The 14,798-nt window shown below is 36.5% G+C and overlaps 1 protein-coding gene across 17 annotated transcripts in view; it reads right to left on the bottom strand.

Annotated features, from left to right (window-relative positions):
- The window catches only part of Sipa1l1 (signal induced proliferation associated 1 like 1), a 355,619-nt gene that overhangs the window by 175,317 nt on the left and 165,504 nt on the right, over positions 1-14,798 (bottom strand). For all 17 annotated transcript variants that reach the window (XM_078050449.1, XM_078050450.1, XM_078050446.1 and 14 more), the window contains one exon: positions 5,737-5,799. The gene's annotated coding sequence lies outside the window, so the exon portion shown is untranslated. The remainder of the gene's footprint in view (positions 1-5,736; positions 5,800-14,798) is intronic.

Below are 14,798 nucleotides of genomic sequence, written 5' to 3'. Positions count from 1 at the left end.
ATGCTCATCAAAGTACAATTAAAGACTCAAATTATAATAACAACGAATGCTGAGCCATGGTCTGAATCTTTACAGCCAACAGACTATACATATGCAGAATAGATGGACAGACACTGGTTTCTCCATCTTTAAAATGAGACCACAGAGTAGTCATAATGTAATGGGAATATCATCAAATTTTAGGAATGAGGCCAAATATTCAGACAAAATAGAGACAGATGGTCTATCTGCTCACACTGTTTAGTAGGGGGCTTTCCATATTACAGAGAGGACACCTAACTCCAGAGACCAAAGTAATTCTATTTAATTGGTCTGGGAAGGAAATTCTTAAAAATGAGAATAGGAAGCTTTAATCAGGGATTAGCATTCATTCAGAAAATTGAGAAGGCATCTGTTACTGGCAGGAATAAGATTTGATCAAACATTAAACTCCCTTAGATATTTTTCTACCCACTAAAAATTCTGGAATTCTTGACTGAAGTCTTGCAACCACCATACCCACTAACAAGAGATATCCACTGCCATGCAGAAATAATTTACCCAAGTAACCTAGACACTATGCAGTGAAGTTAAATCCCCACTACAGGCAAACCTTTCACGTGTTTCTGTTGTGTGTTGGCCAATGACCCAATTATTAACCCAACATGCAAATTCAGGGTAGCAAGTTTAGTTGGTTTGGTTTTGGTAGTGACACGTGGCCCTATGGCTCCTAACTGCAATGGAAGAGTTAAGTGAAAGGTTAACTGGGCACTATACAAGTTCATATGACAAAAAGAGTCACAGTTTTTAGTGAATAAGCTCTCCTATTGATGCAGCCTAAATCCCTAATGTAAAGGTCTTATAATTTCTATTAGAGAAAAGTTGTTTTGTTTTTCCAGTACTGGGGATGGAGCTCAGGGGTGCTCTACCACTGAACTACATCCCCAGTTCTTCTTATTTTTTATCCTGAATCAGGATCTCAATAATTTGCCCAAGTTGTCATCAAACTGGCAATGTTCCTGCCTCAGCTTCAGGGGTTGCTGGGATTAAAGGGGTGAGCTATCACACCCTTGGCAAAAGATCTTACCTACCTAACTAATAAGGAATCTTATCAAGCATAGTCACTGAGAAAAAAATTATTTTGCCAGTTTATTAGAAACTCAACGTAAAGTCTTTTAACTTAGCAGATGTTAACAATAATTTCATAATTTGAATATCTTATTTTCACAGAGTCCAAAACAAGTGGAACAAAGTCTAACAAACAGCAATGCTCTGGACTAACAAAGACAACTTAACTCAGGGTATTGCACATACTCCCACATCACAGGACAGCAGTTATGCCCACAAAACACAAAATTACACAGCCAGCTATGGCTCATTTCTGCTCCCTGCCAAAAGATGCATTCCTCTGAGATGCCCACCCACATATATTCCTACATGAAAATGAAGATTTATCCACATACTAAAAAGTCAACTCTGATTACATGTTGGAAATTCATTTGTTTTTTATCAACTGAATAGATAAATCTGCTTATCCTTCTCTCTTCAGAGTAGACACAGTAAGAGATAATAAGTATTGGGGAAAACCTTTAATACATCCAAAGAAAAGAACTAATTAAAAGGCTTACTCTCCCTACTATCTAGAAAAATCCTTTACTTTATCCCAATCCCTGAGTGACTTATCTATACCTTCAACCTTAGAATGGATATGATCATTTCAAAGATTTGCTACAGAAAAATTTGAAACAAATAAAATTCTTGACCTTCTAAAATATATAAATAAAAGACTTTCAATTTATTAGTGAACACACACAAAAATGACTTTCATTCACTTCATTAATAGATCTTGATAAGTATGTGGATCCATCATTTTGAGAAAGCAAAGGAAAAAAATAACAAATATGAGAGATACTAATGAATGTAATGTCAAAAGGAAGCAAAACAGACACACACAAGTGCTGCCTCAGTTGTGGGAGGAGGGTCAGACCAGCTCCAGGTGACAAGGCAGCCCCATGTCTGGCTTCAGACAGGTATAGAGGGCACTAGACAGGAGCTAGGAGATAGGCAATGTTCCCACTCCTCACAGAGGAAAGAGTATAAAACATGCAGGAATCATCTAAAAGACCTGGGAAATCAGAGCAGCTTATAAACATCATATATTTTACTGCTTTTTATTCTATCTGGGGAAGAAATCTACTTTCACCAGTGTATGTTTACCTTCTATACTACTTTAAGCTCAAAGAATAAGTCTCCTTTTCCAATTCTCTCAATGACAGAATAAAAGGCAGAAAGCATTCCAGATAATTTGTGCCAATTCAGATGATTCATGTATTGCTTTCCCAGACTAAATGGTCTGTGGTCAATGCTTTCAAATCAACAAGGGGGAGGAGAGCAGGACCTAATTACAAATCTGAGTCACTGTCTAGAAGCGCACTCAGTCCAAGAGGTCATCCCCACAAAGGCATTTTTAAATCTTCATTGTGAGATTTAAAAAAAAAAAAAAAAAAAAAAAAAAGGAAGACACCATGGTACAGGAAACAAAATAGAGTAATAGCAATTAACTGAACTGATTTTTCTAAGAAAATGTTCAATAGGCTTTTTTCCCTTAAAAACTGTTAAGTTTTAAAAATATTTTTAGTTGTAGATGGACACAATAGCTTTGTTTATTTAGTTTTATGTAGTACTGGGGATCAAACCCAGTGCCTGAAGAGTGCTATGCAAGTGCTCTACCACTGAGCCACAACCCCAGCCCACCTTTGAAGTTTTTTAAATAAGAAAATGGACACAAGGCACACTGAAAGATTGTAACTTAAGTGTCTTGCCTCTATCTGACTTGATGTCTATTTTGCACACAGCACATTGCCACCCAATGCTAGAGATTTAGTAGTCCTTTCACCAGGGTCTCACAGATTGGGTGTTTCCATTTGGGAGCTAAAAATCTAACATGGACAACATTTTAATTTAAGATTCTGCATCCACAATATGGGAAAAAAGCTAAAGACAGTTACATTTAAATAAAAATTTTAAAAGAACCCATTATTTTAGCAACAACAACAACATGCAGGAGAAAAGGCACATAACCCCAAATCTGATATATATGAATTAAGAAGAAAAAAATCTTGAGATTTTTTTTTTATTTTCTCTCAAATGTTAAACATTTAAACAATAACAACAACAACAACAAAATACCATGGAGAAATTGGAAATACTCTCAATTGCCTTAACTCTTTCTTAACACTTTATCAGTAATTATGCTTTCAAATTGAAAGGATTAACAATTTCTGAAGGAAATGACCATTTAGTTTCCTGTGGGCAACATTCCAAACAAGAACAAAGGGTAATATAAATCCTCCAACAGTAAAAGAATGAGTGTTTTGAATGCAGAAGTTAAATGCCTTTAGATACATTTCAGACAAGAATGACACAACATAATCTCTAAGATTCAACATTGGGTCACAGAGGAAATAAGGGTACAGCAAAGACTTCTGAGAAGGCTCCCCGGACCAGGCACAGTTTCAAGGTTCACAGGAGTGGTGTTTCCAATGTAACCACTGCCACCAATACAAGTAACAGAAAAACGAACTGGCAAATTTAGCACAGAACTAAGTTCTACAATCCTGGTAGCTGACTGTCATAATACAACAACAACAAAAAAAAGATGTATTATCATTAAGTGGATTCATCATTAAATTTACCAAAAATATGCATTCTGTACACAGAATAAACAAAGCTATTTAAAGGCAACAGCAATCAACACTCTGAAAAGCTCATTGATGACAGGTTGGTCTAAAAGTATCCCGTACATTCCAAACTTACACAGAATGCGGAAGTGGGTGCCGAAAATGAAATGAGTACCAGACTAAGCAGCCCAGAAAGTACCACCAAGTATTTTGATTCAAATTCATCAAACATTTAAAATCTAAAACATTTTATATAAATCACTGGGATGCTTAATAACAGATCTTTGTCAGGGGTCTAAAAAATGTACAGCCTCTTTCAGTGACCCTGAATTTACTCTAAACTCCCTTTGATCTTAAACAACAAATGCACATAGCATCTACTTACACCTGATACTAAAAAGCATCAAAAATCAAAAATACATGTAATATAAGCACAAGAATGCATGAGAATAAAAAAGACTAAAACCAGGAAAGTGGATCCTAGTGGGGAGAGAAAGGGAACTATTGTTAAGGAAGACCACCTAGGTTTTCAATCCTTCAGCAAAATTGGCAAACTTTCAATTTCTCTAGTGTGTTAGGAGGAAGGTATATATGGATATTTGTTATGTTGTTCCTTATATAAGTTTTATGTTTGAGATATTCCTATTAATTTTTGAAGAACAAAAGTAAATTAGGAATTAGAAGTGAGTATAGATTGTTCTAAGAAAACACAGGGACTAGGTCTGCAGTGCCAAACATGCAGTTTGTGAGGTGATGGTTCTATGCTTGTGGTCCAAGACCTTTCTCAGTATTCATAGCCCAGAGAACTGAGAAGACTCAAGACCTTCTGAGGAGACACAAGAGAGAACCTAAAAGTGATGTATTTTATTCTCATGTCTTTGAACACTAAATCACTACCTGCTAACTGTTAAGCATGAAGAAGATGCCAGTCAACACCAACACGCTGTGCCAGTTTAATTTAATGGTATTATTTTGCCTCACTTTGCAATTACTCCCACATTCCCTAGGGAGAAACTAATGGATTACTAAAAATAAAATGGAGATTAAGTGAATCACTTCGGATGTTTTGGCTCTCAACTCAAACTGGCTTAAACAAAAAGGAAATATATTGGCTCAAAAACTTGGACATCCTGAGAAAGCACAGGCTTCCCAGTGATTCTGGACCCTGTCCTCCACCCTGTGTGTGGCTTCTTGCTCAGGCTGGAGGCCAGAAGGTTAAAGCCATGCCAGACCTTGCAACAGCACACAACATCCAGAAGAAAGAGGCAGTATCTTCCTGTAGATCTACAAAAGTATGAGAAGAACTTTGCCAGAAGTTGCAGGCAAACGTGCCCTGAGATCCCACTGGCTAGAATAGTATCACAGGACCATTCAGGAAACCAACCCCCACCAGGTAACACCTAAGATCAGCTGATGTAACCAGAGTTAATGAGTCAAAGCTGCCCCTTATCAGGATCCACCCTTGAGCTGCAGTTGTTCTTTAACCCATCACAGAGAAGGACAGGATGCATGATATAGATATAACCCTCATGTGCACCTCAAACATCATACAGTATTTCCTTATTTGTTTAATTATTTGGCACTTATAGGAATAGCCTGAGCAATAATGTGTGTGCCAGAACATAAAATAAAACACTCTTGTTATATATTTGCATATAAAACTAAAAACTCAAAAAAACAAATGACCAGGGCTGGAGTTGTTGCTCAGCAGAATGCTTGCCAAGTACATGCAAGGCCCTGGGTTCAATCCTCAGCACTACGTAAAAATAAACAAATAAAATAAAGGTATTGTGTCCAACTACAACTGAAAAATAAATATTAAAAAAATAACAAATGACCAAATGAATTGATTTCTTTGAGAAAAGTAGATTTTTTTTTTAAAGTTGATTTTTTAAAAAATATTGTTTCTTTATTTCGACTTCTCCACTCAGAAACTTAACACAGGGACTGAGGGTAAAGCTCCGTGGTAGTACATTTGCCTAGCATGTGTGAGGCCCTGGGAGGGAAGAAGAAAGGGTAAGAGGAAGAAATTTAAACACAGAGAGTGAATACTTTGTAAGTACCCAAGTATACTTACTGTATTCACGTGTCATGGCTACAGAAACTTAAGACAACTGCATCCACACCAATAATGTATAACCTGGAAAAAAGAAAGAAAAGAGTTTTAAGGAACATGAGATATTTCGCTAAAATATACTGGTTGCATAACTTTGACAAAAAGCTTTAACTCTGTTCTGCATGAGACCAACTACCCTTTCTGAAAGACGTAGCTGCAGTTAAATTAGACATGAGAGACAATGTCTGCAGTATTAGAGTATCTCTAAAAATTATCAAGTCAAGATCACCAGCATCAATTACAGATGTGACTGTCAAAAAACAAAACAAATCTATATTAATCAAGTAATATTGCCTGGAAGGTTATCTACAAAACTAAAAATCAAAGAAGGAAAAAATAGATTATTAAGTAAACCTCAAATATCACATAGCATTTGTTTATTTATTTATTTTTGAGACAGGATCTCACTAAGTTGTACAGGTTGGCCTTAAAATCAAGATCCTCCTGCCTTAGCTTCCCCAACAGCTGGGAATATGGACATATGCCACCATAGTCAGTTTCATGTAGTTATTAAAAATTTTTAAAACCCTCAAATAAAACACAAGGAAAGGGCTGGGATTGTGGCTCAGTGGTAGAGCACTTGCCTCAATGTGTGAGGCACTGGGTTCAATCCTCAGTACCATTTATAAATAAATGAATAAAATAAAGGTCCATCAACAACTTAAAAAAAATTAAAAAAACACAAGGAAATTTTAAAAAATCACAATCTTCCTTCTATAATATGCAATTAACCTTTTCAACCTAATGCAACTTAAAGCTAGATAAATCAGCTTCAATTTCTAAATCTCTGAACTCAAAGATCTAAGGAAATAGTTCTCAGCATTAAAAAATGCACATATTTGATTCAAGTATTTGACACTGATATCTTACTTCATAAAATCTTTGAATATTCAGCATATCATGGAATGCTAAACAAACACACCCATACAAGGGAAGGCTCTTGAGACCCTGGCATTGCTTTGAATATTCACAAGTGAAATATGAGAACTTTGCCCTTGTCTAGACCCCAGGACAAATAACAGTACCGCAGGATCCAGCACAGTGGCTCTCCACTCAGTAGTCTGAGGCAGGAGGATCACTTGAGCCCAGAAGTTCAAGGTCAGTATAAGTAATATATTGAGACCCTCATCTCTTAATAAAAAGTAAATTAAAAAAAAAAAGCAAACTACATTCTCAATTAAAAGTAACTGAAAAACAAAAGATGATGATGGTAGTGGTAGTGGTAGTGGTGGTGGTGCCCATACATATGTACTGGGCATCAAACCCAGAGTCTTGTAAATGTTAGGCAAGCACTCACTGAGCCACATTACCAGGCCCAAACACAAAAATTCAACTCGTCTTCAAGAAAGTAGTGTTTCCTGGTGATGGTTGTATCTTGACAAGGCTGAGGATAACTGTCCATTTACCTATAAATACTTATATAACTGTACCTCCCTTGGTATGTGAGAGATTTGACCATGTTATTGCATTAGCAGTATTTCATTAAAAAATATTTTAAAGTTTGAACAGCCACAAAAGAGGAAAGCTATAAGCCTTCAGAGAAAATATTTAGAATGTACATATATAAAGAGCTCATTTATAATACAGTAAGAACTTCCACAGAATAATAAAAATAAGGATAGGCAACAAAAACAGGATATCAAAAGAAGTAATAAACATATGAAAATGTAGTCAACCTCATGTATCACCATCAAAATACAAATTAAAACTACAATGAGCCAGGCATGGTGGCACTTGCCTTATTAATCCCAGTGGCTGAGGAGGCTGAGGCAGAAGGATCACAAGTTCAAAGCTAGCCTCAGCAACATAGGCCGTAAGCAACTTGGCGAGACCCTGTCTCAAAAATAAAAAGGGCTGGGGATGTGGCTCAGTGCTTAGTAAGTACCCAAGTTTAATCCCTGGTACCAAAAAGAACTACAATGAGATAAAATTACATATTCATCAAAATATCTAAACTTAAAAATCTGACATCATAAAGTCCAAGGATGTAGAATCATTCAATTCTCATACACTACTAGTGGGAGAATAAATTGGAAAACTGTTTGACAAATAAAGTGTACTAATAAAGTACCATAGAAGCATACCCTGTGATCCTGGGTAAATGCCTCTTAGGAATGCACATACCCAGATCCATAAGGCACTTACAATAATTTTCAAAGAAATAGTAGTAAAAAAACCAAACGCTGGTAACAAACTGGAATATTCATGTGATGCAATAGTACACTAACAGGAATAAGCAAACTTCTTCCATAAAGAGCTAGAGAGCAAATATTTTAGGCTTTGTGGGCCATAAGATCTCTGCTCTTTGTGGTATCTTCCCAGACTACCTTTGAAGTACAAAGGCAGCCATAAGATAGTATGGCTGTTCCAATAAAACTTTATTTATAAAAACTGACAGTTCACAGGCTGTCATGTTGCCTGCTATCTGGCAAAGAAAGTAAATGAACCATAACAATATACTACTAGTGAATTTTATGTCTCATCAACATCATGTTGAAACAAAGAAGCCAGACACAAGAGACCATACCATATGATTCCATTTCATAAAGTTCAAAAAATAGGTAAAACCATGTTAAATAGTAGCTACCTTTGTAGTGTGAGGAAAGAGATACAGACAGAGAGAAGGAAGAAGAGGGATTTCTAGCAGGGTATTAATACTGGACTCTGGATTTCAGTGGTAGTTTTCATAGTTACCTTCAATTTAAGAAAATTCATCTAAATGTTCATTTATAATTCATTTGTCTTTCTTTTGAATTTAAAAAATCTGAATAATTTTCATAAAGAATTCAGGAATGTGGGCCACATTATGGAGTGGATGCTTTCTCATAGCTCACTGTCCCTCCACATCAAACACTGATGCCACAGCAAGTCTTGTGTTCACAGCAGGATCCTGAACACCCTCCCCCACAGGACACAGAGTGATGTCTGCACTGCAACCTAACTCCTCTTTCCAAGTTACATGTAGGACTGTGGAAAATAAACACAGAAGTGGCAGCAGGTGGTACAATACCAAGGGAGAAGGAAAAGGAACAGATGGGTAGATGAAGAGATCTGTAGGAATAAGGTCCTGCATTTTAACATAATCTGCTAAATAATCTATACAGAATAGAAAGTAGCATAAGCAGCTTAGAAACACAATTAGAAGGTCAGTCAACTTGCCATTCAGAAAAAATAACGACAATCTCAAAGCTTACTAAGGTTCTTAAAAGACTGTGGAAGGGATTTATTTCCAGTGCAACACTTTCTCCCAATGTAGCATTAAATTGGCATAAAGTTTTAGCTTTTCAAGTAAAGAAGCAACCCTGACAGATAATATTGTCTTGATATTCCAGGTCTGCATGCTTTCAACAACTTCTATATCTATAAATTGAATTTTACCATGTTTAAATTTAAATCAGATATTATAACTTTCAGGGGTCACAGGAAGTCATTAAGTTGCCACGGTGGTAGGCAAATACATTAGGAGAGGCAGAGACTATGCAAAAGCAAGGGACAAGAAGACCACAGGCATCCCATTAAAAGGATTTACTTTTTGTCACAATGGGCTTTTATTATGAGTGAAAAGAAAAGAGGAGTAAAGAAGAAAATACATGACAAGAATTTAAATCTTTTTCAGTTCACGATACTGCATAATTGACATATGCAAGAAACTGGACTCTAAGGTGGAAATACAAAGATAGTCTTATAGGGGCTCTCGGAATAGAGAAGCTGATGAGCCTCTGTATCCATAAATTAGATGTCATAAAAATTACAAAACATGCACAAGTGCTATGGGAGCTGTGAATTCACAGTAGAGAATTATTAAATGTGGGAGGAATGAAATGCAACTGGGAAGAGGATGAGTCTTCCCACATAGAGCAGAATGGAAACGGGTTTTGAATGATTACAGATGGGCAATATAAAGGGGGAACAGATACACACTATTCCAGGCAGAAGAGAGAATGTGTAAATGCAAGAGGGTGACTGAGTTAGCCATGTCAGGAATAACAAAACAGCAGAGGCAGCCAGAATATGGTGCATAAGGACAAGCTACAACTGAGATGGAGGAACTTGCCAATCATACTAAAGTTTGAATTTTATCTGGCAAACATTATGAAGCCATAGGATACTACAGGAATGAGAATGGAATACAAGAGATAGCCCAGGCATGGCATGACTCCAAATATATCTTTTTTTTTAATAGTTTTGATATTTAGAACCATGGTAATGTTCAATGGGATGAGTGGGGAGATAACTGCTAGGCACCATGGTATGTGCCTTTAGCCCCAGTACTTGAGAGGCTAAGGCAGGCGGCTCAGATGAACCCGGGAGTTGAGAGACCATACTGAGCAACATAATGAGACCATGGAAGAAAGGAAAGGGAGGGGAGGAAAAAGGAGGAAGGAGAAATAATTAAGGTATATGAGTATGTGGGAGGATCCCAAAATGGAACATATAACATAACCAATGAAGATGAAATTCAGAAGAAAACAACTGATCACTTTGGAAACATATGTCTTGACTATAAACACCAAGGATAGGGACAAAACAAAGAATGAAGGAAGACTGTAAAGAACTCTGTGGTGTTAGACTTGAATCAGTTATCACTGTGACTCCTGGTTTTTAAATATGTTAAGACAGAGGGACAAAGACAGATGAAAATATGTATGCACACATTTCCTAGATCTGTCTTCTGAAGAGCCAAGGAAACATGAGACACCCTGGAAGCAATAAACACATTTAGCACTCAAATAAAAAACATGCAGACCTGGATTACTTAGGCGGAAGAGAGAATGAGCAAAGGCAAGGGGGTGACAGAGACTTAGGAAATTGTCTGGGTGCAAACCAGATGAACATACCAAATGAGTACAGAATATCTCATGGTGCCAAAAAGTAGGGAAATTCTCCAAAAAGATGGGGACTCATCAAAAGTACAGTGGACCCTAGTTAACTGAAGGAGCCAAATCTGGGACAATTTAAAAAATAAAACTGCAAATAATATTGAGATTATAACTGTTAGGATAAAATAGCTCATACTGATAAAAACAAATAAATACACAAAAATTTAAAGAAAAGACCAAGTTCTTTCTTGTAAGAAAATTTCAATTATTAAATGTGAAAAAAAATGGTGGATATAGAACGTTAATTGACAAATAACACTTATTAAAGGAGAATATAAGATATTACTATGTTTGATTCTAAATCAGACCATAGTCTAGACCAAAAAAAAAAAAAAAAAACCATGATTGATTTGACAAAACAACACAAATGCAGTGTGGAAATTAGTTAACAATATTATATCAACATTAATTTTCTGATCTTGGTAATTTTACTAAAATTAATATTTGGTAAAGGTAAATAAATTGTTTTTAATCCTGATATTACTTCAAAATGGAAAGTTGAAAAGAAAAAGAGACAGACAGACAGAATGCGTCATGATCTTCTTAATTCAAAACCTGATCTCTGGCCTTTTTTTCCTCTATGCCAAATATTAAAACTGATAAAGTTTTACATCTAAAAAGAGATATATGCAAATGTGTATAAATGAACTTTGAAAATATGAATAGAGGACTGTAAATTAAAAGAACTAAAAAAGAACTAGATAAATTTAGAAACTGAAAATAAAGCAAGTTTAAAAAATAAAGTATATAAGTTACAGATTGGTTACAGAAGCAGAGTGGACAAATGAACAGGAAGACAGCTAGATTTAAAAAAAAAAAAAAAAAAAAAAGTATCCAGGATGCTTCCCAAACAGATGGGGAAATGTAATAATAAAGAGAGTTGAAGTGGTCTGAGCAACAGGGCTACAGGGCTAACATTCACCTAAAGCAAGTATGAGAAGATAATGGAGAGACTCACTGGTACAGATGACATCAATTCTTGAATTCAGGAAGGCCCACAAATAACTAGCAAGGGAAAAATCATCACCAAAAGATGTAAGCATGAAACTGCTGGCTACCAAATAAAAAGCAATCTTTTAAGCAATAGTAGAACCCTTGCCTATCATATGTGAGGCCCTGGGTTCAATCCCTAGCACCAAAATTAAAAAAGTAACAGAGAATCACCTACAAATGAAAATCAATTAAAGTGATGGCTGATTTCTCAACTGCAACAATGGAAGCTGGAAGGAGGAGCATTATTACTTTCAATGAACTAAAAGAGATAAGTACCAACTCTGCATTCTATAGTTAGAGCCAATTTCTTTGAGAACAATTAACATTTCCAGGCAAACAAAACCTAGAGCTTACCATTAACTCACACACACTAAATTATAAAGGGGATGACCTTTACGCAGTAGGAAAATGATAACAGATGGAAAACTTGAAAGGCAAGAATAATAGTGGGGGGAAAAAATGGTGCCACATAAAAGATGGCAAGGGTTGGGGATCTGGCTCAGTGGTGAAGTGCTGCTTAACACTCCTGAGGCTCTGGGTTCCATCCCCAGCACCACAACAAAGAAAAAAGCATAAAAGATGACAACCAAATAAACAGCTAACAACAAATGAATGATGCTCAGCCTCACTATCATCAGAAATGCACAAAACCACAATGTGGTAGCACTGCACAATACAAGGAACGGCTAAAATTTAAAATCATAGCCAGGTATGGTGGTGGACTACTGTAATCCCAGTGACTCAGGAGGCTGAAGCAGAAGGATCCCAAGTTTGAGGCCAGCTTCAGCAACACAGCAAGGCCCTAAGCAATTTAGTGAGACCCTGTCTCAAAATAAAAAGGGCTTGGGTGTGGCTAGTGGATAAGCATCCCGGATTTCCATCTGTGGTACCAAAAAAAGTAAAATAAAACAAAATCATGTCAACAAGAATGTGAAGTAAATAGGACTCTCTCATACCTGCAGTGGGCGGTAACTATGGCCCTGCTGAAAAACTTCAGTAGCATCTGTTCAAGTTGAGCATATGCACATATCAGCAATTCTACTCCTAGGTATACTGCCCACATTATAGGGCAATTAAGTGTGGCAAAAGACATAATGGAGTTCAGTTACCACAAAATATGGCACCTGGGCATTTTAAGAAAACTACAGAAGCAAGAAGTTCTGTCCTTCTCCTGCCCTGCCCTTCTCCCCTGAAGCAAGATAAAAAAGAACTCTCTGGCCTTTTCCTGCAATCGGTCATAAGACCCTCATTCCAGAGATGCTCTACCTATACCCCAAGGAAAGGAATGCCCTTATCTCTGAAGCAAAGGAACACATAGAAGAATCTGAACAAATGGGTTTTGCAAGTTCCTGCCAGTTTATTACAATTATATTACACCCTCTTTGTCCCATTAAACTTCTACAGGACTGTTGACTCATCATCAAATTTAGCATGGTGGTGGACTACTGTGTATTTTCTGTGTCCTTGTGTATTTTCTGAATCTTCCATTTCTGAAGTCTCCCATGTCACATGCTATATTAAACATATTTGCATGCTTTTCTCTTGTTTATCTAATTTTTGTTACAGTGGCCTCATCCATTAATCTACCAACCGGTAAGAATAAGTAATATTCCTCCTCTACAACATGAACAAAGGAGTTCAGAACAGTTTAATTCCTAATAGTCAACAACTGGAAACAATTGCAATGTGTATCCATCGCAGAAAGAAAAAATAACTGAAGGACCCCACACAATAGAATAAAAGAAAAAAATACCACTATATGCAAGAACATGAATCAATATCATAAATATAATGCTGAAAGAAAAACCCATATGCAAAAATATATACTAAGTTCCATTTACAGAAAACTCAAAACCAGACAAAAGCCTTTGCTGAGATAACTAGGAGGAATCAGACCAGGGGCTTCCATAAGAGCAGTGTTTGATTTCTTGATCTTGGAGCTGGCTTCACAGATGAGTCCATCATTTTTGAAATTCACTGATCTATCTACATATGACCAACACACTGTATGTGTGCCATACCTCAAAACAATATTTATTCTAAAACAGAATGTATAATGAGCAAAGCACAGAAAGACACTGCACTTCTCATTGCATCTTATCAGATGGCACACAATTTTTGGGTTATTACTAATGACATTCATTCTGATTAAGGTGGTATATACTAGGCTTCTCTGCTACAGAGTTATAACTCTTTTTCCCTTTGCAATTAATAAGTGTTTCATACAGAGTTACGTTGAAGCTATGCAAATACTGTGTTTCTCATCAAGCTTTCAATTAATGCATCCACTCATATTTACATTATTCTTACATTTACTCAGTAGGTTATAATCCATTGCTATCATTATTTACTATAGTTGATTACTACCATTATGTATTTGATAGTTCAAACTTCCCAGATTTGGCCAGTGGAAACACCTTCAAGATAGCTTATAGCTCATTTTGACATGATCCTCTATTTTAAAATTGTTTCCTTCATTTCTAAAGCTAGATGTTTTATAGCCTTGTTTTGTACTTTTTTTTTTTTTTGGACTCGGGATTGAACCCAGGGGCACTCCACGGAGCCACATCTTCAGCCCTATTTTGTATTTTATTTTAGAGACAGGTCTCACTGAGTTGCTTAGGAACTCACTAAGTTGTTAAGGCTGGCTTTGAATGCATGATCCTCTTGCATCAGCCTCCCAAGCTGTTGGGATTACAGGCATGTGCCACTATGCCTGGCATCATTTTTTGTACTCTTTTACCCTTCGAAGCAGTCACTTCTCCAAGGAGACCTGGTTACTTTTATTAGAGAATGGTATTTAAAAGTCAAGATCCAGGGCTGGGGTGGTGGCTCAGTGGTAGAGCACTTGCCTAGCATGTGTGAGGCACAGGGTTTGATTCTCAGCACTGTATATAATATGAAATAAATAAAATAAAGGTCCATCAACAGCATATCTATATATGTCAAGATCCAAATGCTAGATATATTCATTGCTATTGGGGCTATCTTCAGGTATATGTACATGCAAACACATATTCACACACACATACACATTTACATCTCTAGTCACGGGACTATTTAAGAGACTTAATGAGCTGATTATGTATAAAATATACAGAAAAATCAAAAGCCTAAGAAGATTCAAGAGTCTCCTTCAGAAAGTAGTGA

Source organism: Ictidomys tridecemlineatus, chromosome 5 (assembly GCF_052094955.1).
Source record: "Ictidomys tridecemlineatus isolate mIctTri1 chromosome 5, mIctTri1.hap1, whole genome shotgun sequence".
NCBI classification, from domain to species: Eukaryota; Metazoa; Chordata; class Mammalia; order Rodentia; family Sciuridae; genus Ictidomys; species Ictidomys tridecemlineatus.
This window is presented reverse-complemented; position numbering and strand designations above follow the sequence as displayed.